This window comes from Battus philenor, unplaced genomic scaffold (assembly GCF_028537555.1).
Source record: "Battus philenor isolate CCGP_79_NKW_IND1 unplaced genomic scaffold, ilBatPhil1.0.hap1 SCAF_26, whole genome shotgun sequence".
In the NCBI taxonomy this organism is placed as follows: domain Eukaryota; kingdom Metazoa; phylum Arthropoda; class Insecta; order Lepidoptera; family Papilionidae; genus Battus; species Battus philenor.
In genome coordinates this window covers 5,123,885-5,136,184 of record NW_027181689.1, presented here as the reverse complement: position 1 = coordinate 5,136,184, position 12,300 = coordinate 5,123,885, and the positions used below count along the sequence as shown (strand labels likewise).

Sequence of the window (12,300 nt, the reverse complement as noted above, 5' to 3'; positions counted from 1 at the left end):
AGGCTATTTATTTGAAAGCTTTATTAACACAAAAACTCTTAACAATTGTTACACGGTTTTGTTACGTGTTTGTGTTTAGTAAAGTTTGGTCATTTATTACGTGATAAGTTAAAGACAATATACGGAAGTATATTGTTAAACCTTACATAGTTGTGTAAATGAATTTCTAATTACATGAAGCCTAGAAAGGAGAGAAAAAATATAACAAACAACTTCATATCTAGAGCCAAGAACACTGGTTTTCAAAAATGATGTCATAATATTGGATTTTAAAAATGAATTCTAGAATTAGTTATTGTGTTATAAATTTATTAATAAATTTAATGGGTCTACTGAAATTAAAGTCTAATATTAATATAAGCTATATTCTTATAATAAAGAACAAGATTTAATTTAAGGTAAAAAAACAACAGCCAACAGCTTCATCAATACAGAAGGGTTATACAGTTAGGCGTCAGACGTATTAAAAAACTATTAGCTTCTATTAAAAAAGTTCGGCTAAGTCATTGAAATAAAGTACAGAGCTATCTAATAACACCCAATTAGGCACATTCCATCAGTCCTTTGATACTACTTCATAAGGAAACGTAATTACATAAATATCACTTGAGATTCGTGCAATCAAAATCTTTTCATAATTGCGCCAAATCATCCGGGAGAATTCGATTAAGGGGAAGATAATTGCTTCACGATTCAGTTATGCTGCCTAAATTCGTTTTCCCTCTGATGATTTTAATGCTCGCCGGCCCTAATTACCATAAGTCCGAATTATTAATAAAAAGAATTAAAACATATCGCCTATAAGCCTACAATGCTTATACGAGTATATCTATAAACGAAAGAGATTTTCACCTATGTACTGACTCGTCATGATATCGTTGAAACAATATGGTTCAGAGACTTGAAATATTCCCTTCGCCTAGTAAACGTCTGTTAACCTATTTTACGAAATTCATGAGGAGTGTATAATAAGTTAGCGAAGCAGGCGGATGACAGCTAGTAATTATATACATAATAATAATTCAACCATGGCGGTACTGACGCATTTAATATGAGATATAATCTTTCTCTTGGTTGCAATAAGATCCAGCTAAAAGATAAATTTTTACAGACGATTGACAGCGACATCTTCCGAACAAATTTGATATAAAAAACTGCATGCAGAATCGACACTTACTCCCCTTATGGTAGATAAAAATGTATAATCTCCGGCAGTCTATTCCTAAACAGTAAAGTAACAGTGAAGCTAAGAATCTATCGATCCTATTAGAAATATATGGAGAGTTTTATACCCAGCTGTAGACGTCCCACAGCTGGAAATGATGACGATGAATAATATTTGTGAATGGTATTTTCTATTTCTTCTGTATAGTTCAAGAATTTGTTTAAAACTTATTATAGGTTATAGATGTAAAAGCTTAAATATATTCATACCTATTGTACAATGTGTACAAAGATCTAAGGTTTTAGAAATCATAATTAACGTAATGATAAAATAGTAAGAAAAAGCATTTTAAAAATTTGCATAACTACATATTAAAATCGATAATTATTTTCTGTGTCCCCTTAGACTTTGTACAGCCGAAGTTACTGACCTCTCGCGTTTCTATAGAGTTTCAAGAGTGATCATCTTATACAGGTTGAGAAGAAATAGTTTTTTTGCTGGTAAATAGCTATACATTTAAAAATTTTAACTTTCGAAACCTACAACCAATCACCCTGTATATCATTAGCTCACTAAAATTTCATAACAAGAATGAATCGATAATATTAATTCTTCGCCTAATATTACAAGTGTCAGGTACGGGGTATAATCATACTACCTCTGTGATTAAGAGAATGCGTTGTAACGTTGCATTGTAATACGAAACATTGTTATAAGTATGACTCGCAACATGGAAGCTCTGCTCTTACAAATATGGTATCATAAATAACATTTTAAATGCATAGATAACTTGTAATACTAGCTTTCGTGTACTCATTGTCATGTTTATGTGCATTAAGGAAAACTATAATTGTTCTATTTTCGTTGCCAGGCGACTAATTGAAATTTGTGCGGTATAGCATCAATTCCATTGATGTTAAGGCTCCACGCTCGACGAGAATCATGATTGGATATTACTTGACAAATTTTAGGAAAAGTTAATTTTTCAGCTTTTTATTTTAAATAATCGACGGATGATATTTATTTAATCTTTCTTCGTCTTCTTTATTTTGAAAAAGATGGACTTAATTTCAAATACGAAAACAACAGACAGAGTTACAAATGTGAAGCGAAATATAGATACATAGAAAGCTTTATAAATTTTGAGGAGGTAAATAATTAATCAAATTTACATTGACCGTTATAATTTAAAAAAGCGAGATTGAAAACGACCTTAATCTGAAGATTCTTGTGAATTTACAATATTGAGGTTAAAAAATGATTTTGCTGCTATATACAGTTGATGTAATCCGTACATTAATTACGTAAGTACATGCGAATAGTAACTTCGTGTAGGAATTATTTTTACGAAACAAATCAAAAAAGTCGTAGGTCATCAACCGTTGGACGTAGGCATTCTCCGTAGATTTCCAATACGATTGGTAGGAGACTGAAAGAAGCTTTTGCCGGTACGTGGGTTCTATTCCAGAACCTCAATGCCTCAGCGACTATCTGTTCTGCATGTTAAGGGGCTTATACACTGCCTCTTCAATTTGTCAATCTGCCTGACTTGTTAAAAATTTAATTATTCAATTGTTAATGTAACTAATAAAATACGATAATTTTCTTATTTATAACTACGTTTTACATCTAATAAACCATTTTCAGTTATTGTTTTATTACTTTTTGCTTGTGTAATTGTTTCCTACCGAGTTCTATTGGCAATAAATCTAATTACAGGTTTCAAACGGCGGAACAAATTCGATTGATACAGGAAATTAAAAACAATCAACTATGAAACAATCGAGACGTCAAGGTACAGTCAACCGAATCTTCCGTTGAAACAAAGAGCGAATCATATGCTAATTAAACGGCAGTGTTCGCGGATGTAAGCCACATAAATCTTAACCAATGACCTTTGGAAGCGCGTTAGCGGAGTGCTGCGCTTAAATGGGTGTACAATTTGTTATTTATGGGGTCAAAGGTGAAATGTTTCGGTGTTTCACAAGGAAGGCTACGGTTTATTTTACTTTTTTGCTGAAAAAATTTATTTCCGTTGCAAAGCTTTTACGTTTAGTCATTAACATAACTACTATATTATTTCTTAGATATCGAGATACATGTTGTTTCCTTTGAAGTCGTAAGACATGTCATGTAAAATTTACTTTAAATGTAGTGGTAATGTTATATAATTCTGGAAATTAACTAGTTACTTACGTTTATAAGTGTCATTCTTCAATCGCTACACTCCTTTCGCTTATGTTCTGTCAAACCTTATAACCTACTTTTTTGTACTAATAATACGTTGTTAAGAACTAGCGAACATTTAACTCTCTTTTTTATTGCACTACAAATAGAGCTATTGATTAAATAATGACGAGTGTTGAGGGATGAGCAGTGGATACCGTTAATTTGTGTTTTTTTTCATAAGATTTTGTAAAAGAGCATCATTTTGGATAGTAATATGTTTGTGAAGCCCGTATGTCAGATAGATATAAGTCGTGAATACATCCTACTTACACACGGGTGGTAAGTTGATTTAGCACCTTTTAGGTAAAAAAAACCCTTAGAAAAACTACAAGGAATTGCTAAATTTGTACTTCGTAAAACAATAGATAAGAAACCAATAATAAATCTGAAAACCTCGTTGAATTTGTTATAACATTTGTAAATATCTTTATTTAAGTAGACATTTACATGCGCTTTTGAATCGTGGATTATTTAAACATTATAGGTAGTAAGCTACCGACGACTCGGAATGCTGATCTGCTAGGAGTCTATCAGAAACTTAACAGTTGCTTTTTTAAATGAAATTAAGCAATTTTTAATGTGTACATTATATTTTCAATTACGTAAATAAGTTAACTAACAAAGTTCCATACATTTCGATCAACTAAAAACTCTTGAATGGTATAATAACATTTATTTACATTATAATTATAGATTTAAAACTAAGACAAAGAGATCTAAGTTATTCTATATCCCATGAAGGATTAAAGAGTTGAATACTGTAATTATGTCGCTACGTACAAAAACTTAAGTCTTGGTCATGTAATTAGACTATATTTTGGAAAAGCAGGGTCGTCTGTAACAAAATCATTGTCGTACCGTTCATAAATATTTATTATATTTTATTATTTGTATAAGTATAATTATTAAGATACTTTTTGTAAGGTAAAAGGAAAAATTCGACGTCTAACTGCGACTCCTTTGCACAGGTGCCGGCGATTAAACTTTCATCGCACGTCCTGATTAGGGAATACCGACGGATTTGTATGTAAGACGAGGGTTCAGAACAACAGACTTAAAATTCAAACGATATTACACTTGGTACTACAGATACAAGCAGCCACGCCGCCCGGGTCGCATTGATCGGTATTAGCTCCCCACTCCCCTTCATTACCGATTACGTTCAGGAACCGTGTACCAATGATGGATAGCCGGAAGTTACCGGTGGTCCGCGCCGCTGTCTATTTCAGGCGCACCAACCCACCGTTATTGTTCCTCTGCTGCACCAACAAAGCCGATTGTCTTGCCAAATGCGAGATTTATTTGTTTACCTTTACCAAATTTTAACGCTAATGCAATATTTCAATTTATCTTTCCTAATTGTAATCTAACACAGAGCTACGTTAATATACACCTCTCACACTCTACATAACTTCTTACGTGTCTAATTTTTAGTATTACTTTCAACAGTATTAGTTCTTTAAATAACTGAATGATTTCTATTGATAGAAAAATTCGTATATACTTGTCGTTTATAAAGTTCTATCTCCTTTAAAACTACACAGTGTGAGCGGTTAGAGGTGTAAAAGTTTAAAAGAGATGAAGGGTGATTGACATTCTGAATACTCGTGACATTCTTTATTACATAACTTACATTTATAACAGCAAACACGTCGAATTTCTCTTGTGGAATTTAACAAATAAATTATTTAGTATCTCAAATATCTTTTAGTTTAAGTATTTTTCTAAAATAAAATTAACTAAGTTACTCCTTATTCGGTACTAATCGGTACAGCTTTTTCATAGATTATTTGTATAAATAAAATATGTAAATATATACTATTATTTTTTTTCTTTAAATTGTTTAAGTTTTTTTATGATGTTGATAACCGAAAACCTTTTATTAATTTAAATTGTAAATACGACATGTCAGTAATCTTTATGTTTGTAGTTTATTTGTGTTAGTAAAACTATCGGCTCCACTTAATGCAGTGATAAGTGTTTTAGTAAACGTTTCTTTTTACAGTATATAGTCGAAATCTTGCTAGGTATTTTTAAACTCTGGATACGTTATATAAACACATTCTTATGTTAATGTGTACAGTTTAATGTCATAAGTGGAACAATCTGTCCCGCTTATTGCAGATTCGAGACTGCACCGTTAAATTGTCTAAGCAAACGTTAGTGATACGCGCGCATATTGCTCAAGGCGTTATCCCGCAAGCTTTAACCGTGTGGATTACAATTAAACTTAGTCGAGAGTACGTGGCGGAAGTGGCGATGCGTCCCGGGTACGGTCCCAGTGTCGACGGAACTTTGTCGTGTTTAACTTAGGTTTATACTTGAAGTATAGCGGAATACGTGCGATTATAAACGTTTACTTTGAAGTGCTATTGTTACGACCGTCTAGTTAAATGTTTCCGGTTCACAAATGGGATTTTAAACCACACATCTTCTCAATCTACCAGGAATTTAATACACTGATTGTGACTCGGATTTCGATTACCAAGACTTAGTTGCAGATCATATTTGTGCTCTGTATGGCTCCACGTACCCTCTACGAAAATTGTGAGGTAATTTCTAGATTAACAATTTTCAAAAGAATAATTGAAAAAAGGTGTGTTAACTGTAACTATCTTTCGCAAACTCCTAAATGTTATTCAATGACATGTACTTTTAGGTTCCTGTTTTAAACACACCGTATCTATTGTAATTAATGTGTCGATAACACACTATCTCATGCCTTAGAGCGACAAAAATAATGTGCTGGGTAGTATTAATAATTACAGATAGCGTAAACAGTAGTGGATTTAAGAAAATAACTAATATATAGCAACTTCTGCTATGCAGCAGTAGTCGTGCAATGAAGTGCATCGTAAATTCACTCAACACGTATTTCACCCCTCCAAGGACATCTTCAGGAGTAATGTTACACCGACCAGTGCCAAACACCGAGTGGCAGTTGTGGTGGTAGTTGTGTAATTCGCATTGTTTGCCGCATGCGCGTTTATCAGCGGGCGGTGCACTTCATTGCACGAATACTGCTGCATAGCGGAAGTAGCTGTATATTAGTCCCTTTTTTTACTTAGGATGGACTTCCGCAAAGTAACGCCTGAATCTATTAGACAAGTAGTGGATTTTTTTTCTTAGGAGATGTAACTAAACATTAGATGTACGGTAACAATTCGGTGTAGTGTTGCAAGTGTGTTTAGTTTTGAAATTTTGCTACAAGATACGTTAAAATCATTTATAAAAAATAGTCAAAAAAGCATTGTTGCGATAACTAACGAAATTGTGTCCAAAATGTTTTTGTGCTCGTAGCCTGGAAACGCTTTATCATACATCTAATATCAAATACCAGGTAAGCATAGCCGCTAGAATATTTTCTTTTAATCGTCATCGTTATTATTTTAATCGTAAGACGTCTACCAGTTGACACAAGCCGCCCACTCTGATTTCCAAAAGGATCGGTTGGACGACCATAACTTGGCTGTCTATCCACCTTGTGGGTGGATGTCGTGGGCTGCGCTTGCTGCATCATATCTGGGCTATGCCGGTTATTTTTGTTTCACTACGGATCTCCTCATTCCTGATTCGTAGAGAAACCCCTGCATAGCCGTTTCCATAGATTGTTGAGAGCTATTCTAAGACAGCCTATGAATATCCATATTCGATTAAATAAATATAACCTTTTTTTCTAACATATTTTCAGTTAAAAGGTTTCTTTTACTTTAAACTTGATAGAGGCCCACTGCAAGACCCCTCAAAGATCGCCACAACCGACTTCCATCGAACTATTTCGTCGGTCTACTTTAAGGAGGCCGTAAAAATATCAGTGTCTTGATGTGTCGGTTGACCCAAAGTCCATGGTCCGTATGTCCGGGACACATCGCTACGTTGCTATTAGATCGCAACAAGTGTGCTTTTATCAAAACTGAAAAAGAGTAAATAGAGAGCGTAAACATAAAAGTATGTTCAGTTCCTCCATTACTCTACGTCTGCCTTTCATATTTTAAATCTTATTATTTAACAAAATTACATTTTGCTCCCGTACGGCGTTCGCCGTTACATGAATTCTCTGCATATTCCGCTTCCATTTTATCAAGCTTGTTAGTAATACTTGATTCTTTTGTTAAAGAGCTTTATGTACGCATCTGGCGCGGAATTGCGAGATAAGTCACAGGGAAGACGGCTACGGTATAACCACTCCTGAATGTTCGCGACTCTCGAAACTGGCTTTAATTATAAAATTGCTTGAAAAATGGATTTTATTTATACATTATTTTTATTTCTTTTTGCGAAATACTGAAAATATTAGTGTATAGCTTTATTTACAATCACAAACTACCAATGGTTGAATGTCTTCTCTCTCTCTCTCTCTCTTTCTGTTGAAATTGTTGCTGATAATCTAATTGGCTATCGCAGCTTAGTTAGACGAGTTCTCAGGAAGAGAGTGGTCCACGAACAATAAAATAACAGATACACTACAATTTGATTTTAGCTAATAAACATAGAAACAGACACAGGCCGCCTATTTCTAACTCTTGATAATAATTTGCAAATAGTGCTTGACTATGCAGAGGCTCATTGTTATAGAAATTACTTATAATATTAGATTAGTCATTTAATATTTAAAAGTAACGAAATGTTTAGAATAAAAGTAAATATACTAACCAGGTGTTCCGTCAGGTATTTTTTTTTAAAAAATTGTTGGTTAAAGCAGCCATTAAATGTCTACTATATGAAAAAAAAAATCCGTAGTTTTCTTTGAACCACTCTAAATTTGATTTTGTATTCATTCAATGTTCTACTCAACTTATACTACTTCATTGGAGTACGAAATTTGAAAGCGTTATATGACGTATTTATGTTTGGTTTCAGGTACACGCAAAGCAATATTGAAGTAGCTGCGCCAAGATCTCGGTAAAAGTAGGTGTAGAGCGTTAATTTGGAATTAATTTCACAACGCAAAATCAATTTGGACTTCAAAAAGCCCATCTACGTCTCCGGCCGGAATATTTTCGGAAATGGAAACGTTCCCCGTTGTCAAAGCACTGACAGAGTGACAGGTGCGAAATTAAACTTTATTATTACATTAATTTAATATTGTACCGGGGACAAAGATTGGCCGCCGCCAGCGCTGATTGTTCGACGAATGACGAACACCTATTAATTTTTAGTTGAAAGGCGACAACATTGTCCCGGGACGACTCATTGTTGATCGCTGCTGCCCAATAAATAATTTCTTTATGGAATACCTTAATTACTCTCCCGAGGCCCTTTTGTATTTCAAGGTTTGGAATGAAAAGACGTCGTTATAAATTGAAACTATGCTCTCTCTTGTCAGATGTCAGTTGCAATTACATTATTTCATCACGTCAGAGTTCAGACGTCTACTGTCTATATTCCTTCTCCTCCAAATTCCAACTAAACCACTGGGAAGTAGCTTGCATTCATCGTCTTCCCTTGCGTTATCACGGTCGTCTGTCGCTGATAGACATCTGTTGTGGGTACAGGCCTTACACTGCGTTTGCAAGTACGTGATCTCCACTCTAGAACAGGATATGTAGCCTGTCTACTGCCCCTTCGTTTAGCAAGTTATAACATAAATACTAAAATCTCTAACATACAATAGAGTTTTTACTTATGAATAACGCTTAGCCACCATTAAGAGGCGAAAAAATACAAAGTTACTTATTATTCAAATAATGAACAAAAATAACTAAATTTATCATACCGATAGTTCAATGTGAGAAACTAGTAATTTAAATAAAAAAATATTAATATAAAACGTGAGAATGCTGATGAGACATTCATTATTTTTCTTAGTAAACTCGCCGCTTGTTAGGTCCGTGGGAAACAATGTGGGTTTTCTAGAAGTGTGGAATTAGTTAGCGGTTGCCATGCTTAATGTGCATATGAATAGTTTATAGCGATTTTCGTATTTATGATAGCAGTAACGCCTTTTATTCAGCGTTATCATTTCCAGTAGTAGGACCAAGTACCAGTAGGACCAAGTCTTGTACGCTGCTTACTGGTTTGTTTATGTGATAAGTTCTTAGATTTACACAACTATTAAAACTATTACTCACGAAAAAAAAAATATTTTTAACGGATTATAAGCGCAAACGCGTAAATGAAAATCGATTCAATCAAACGAGAACATAACTGTTTTAGCACGTTGGAGCCTATATATATATATATATATATATATATATATATAAATATATACATATATATGTATATTTTTATATATATATAAAGGATGACATCATCAACATCATCGTTTCAGCCGCAGTATGTGTACAAGTGGTCTGCATCCAGTCTTCAGCTGGTCCTAACAAGGTCGTCTATTCACCCTTGTATGTACGCCCAACACTAGCCGTCTGATTATTATTAATATTATATCAGAATCTTTTATATCTTTACTTTATCAAATATTATGTGTATATGTTTTTAATATTGGTTATATATATATATATATATATATATATATGTATATGTGTGTGTATATATATATGTTAAAGTCGTCGGAAGATGCAGGCCGTTTCCAAGTGGTCCTGGTTGAAAGTCTACATGGAAGGCCTTTATATGGCAGGGAACGTATTGTGACTGAAATAACTACGACGACGATAAATTTATTCAAACGCTGCAAATTAAAATAAAAGGTTTTGAAAAGCCCTGATTAAAAACTACACTTTTGGAATAAGACTGTTTTGAGACATCTTTTGGTTTAAAACCTTGTGACGATGTTACATAAAATCTATAAATACGGTTAAAAGCAAAGCACATTAAGTCCCACTATTAAGTGACAATTGCGTTAAACCATTTGTATCAATTATGTTCACGGATTCGACACGCCGACGGTCATATTTCTTAATTGTGACCTCTATAGCCCGCGCCTTTATGCGGACCCTCTTTTTTGTTCAACTTACTTAATTGTTGGTATGCTTAAGCTTCGGGTTTAAGTAATTTTAAATAAATCTTGACGATTCAAAATAAAATCATAACTATTGAAGTTATGGCAAAAGTATTATCTTAGAGGCACATGTGTTCGCGTTATAGAATGATATTTACAACTCATTTGGGCAAAATATATATTCAATTTAAATAGTCATGTTACAAATAATTTTTACTGATTAATTATTATTTGTAAGAGACATAAAAGGTATTAAAATAGAGCGCTTTATTTTATATAAAACTAGTCCTTTGCCCGCTTTTTAAACACAGTGAACGGTCCCTTAACCCTTGGCAGGTGGAACTTTCTTAGCTAATTTTTACTTGTCGAAGGAATATTGACACCAAGTTTTAAATCTGTAAGCCTTATGGTTCCAGAAATACCGTGATGAGTCAATACATGGGTGAGAATCTATTATATTTGTAACACACACATATATCCATACAAATCCGTCACAACTACCACCAACGTATAACACATGAACATCGTAGATTGAATAAATCTGATATTTCAAAGGCTTCAGTTACCAACGCCGAGATTATTGCAATGCATCTGACAGCTGACAGAGCGTTTTACTATATTATTTCTGTTTCGTGCCGCCTTAACAAAGTCATCCTGACAATTAGTTCTACTTGTAAAGCATTTTCACGCCGGCATATCGCGCTTGATGTTAGTGACGCGCTTTGAATATCGAAAGTAATATTATTTTTGTGTTCGCACCCTTTTTTATATCTTCATACCCTGAAGTTTCTTTCATAATAGCGTATTATATAATACCGATATTGAAAATAAAAATCACGGATACTCAATATTTTCGAAACTTCTAACGTGGTAGTTGTTTTTGCTCAAGACCGTGTCGGCGTCGATACCTGCCGTAAAATGTTTACGTTTACATATCATGAAATATTTTAATATCTATATATAATCTATGTACCTATATTTAATTTTTATTTTAATATTCTCTAAATATCGACCGCTTAGCAGTACCCATGGTCACAGGTAGGATTGAGGATTGAGATGTTGGACGTTATTATTGTTGTTGATTCCATCAGTGACCTCACTTTATCTTAATATCTAGGCTATGTTATGTCAGGTTTCAGATTCAATTATATAAGGTAAGTGGGTAGGTCTCCGTCTAGGTGAAACAAAGACGTATTCAAGATCGTGGCGACCTTTGGGAGAGGTCTATATTTTGAAATGGAATATATCAGATGACATAATGATGATGGCTAAAAAGAAGAGAAGATTATATTAAATAACGTAGGCATCCAGCTGTCTTTTCTATCGAAATTTGCGCAAGGACAATTTTTTTTGAGCATTATCCTTGTAAATATGTCATCATGTAAATAAACTTATTCGTTCGTCGTATGTACCCACTGTTAAGACTCTGTAAGGATGAAAACTTAGTTTCATAGTATTCTTTGCCTCTAGGAGACGGATTCGAAGGAATCTAGTGAATCTGGCGAATATATCAAGAATTATCATCAATTTTATTTCTACCTCAGGACGTCTACTCCTGGCTTCCAGTAGGATCGGTTGGAAGCAGCCTGCTCCAGTGTTTTCAACACTATATTTGTAGGTGAACTTCTTATATTGTACTAATATTTTTTAATCAAACTTCGTCAATAAAAAAGAATATTAATTAATTTATTAAAAAAAGAATAAGTTAATTAAACTCCCTTTGTATCATTTCTACATCAAAAGGCCTTCTAAGTCTAAAAGATATAAGCCGTAAAAATACCTCAAAGCGCCCACGGCTTGACTTCATCGTTCAGTGAGGAACAACCCTAGTCGGCATATCAATCTCATTATACAATAGAATGTTATGGGCGTGTGTTTAATCATCTAATTAGCAATGGCTGATTTTATGCGGATTAAATATCAAATTTCAAATGTTATTGGCATGTTTAACAAAAGATCATTGTGTAGTTAGCAATTTTCAATCTGACATTTTTGTATTAATATTGAC

At 33.7% G+C, this 12,300-nt stretch overlaps 1 protein-coding gene across 6 annotated transcripts in view; it reads left to right on the top strand.

The window, feature by feature from the left end:
• Positions 1-12,300, top strand: part of Cirl (Calcium-independent receptor for alpha-latrotoxin) — a 421,691-nt gene that overhangs the window by 183,303 nt on the left and 226,088 nt on the right. Inside the window, exon 1 of one of the 6 annotated variants that reach the window (XM_068768761.1) lies at positions 8,327-8,442. The exons of the other annotated variants lie outside the window; for them this stretch is intronic. The gene's annotated coding sequence lies outside the window, so the exon portion shown is untranslated. Of the gene's footprint in view, positions 1-8,326; positions 8,443-12,300 lie in introns of those variants that run through there. 6 annotated transcript variants of the gene reach the window in all.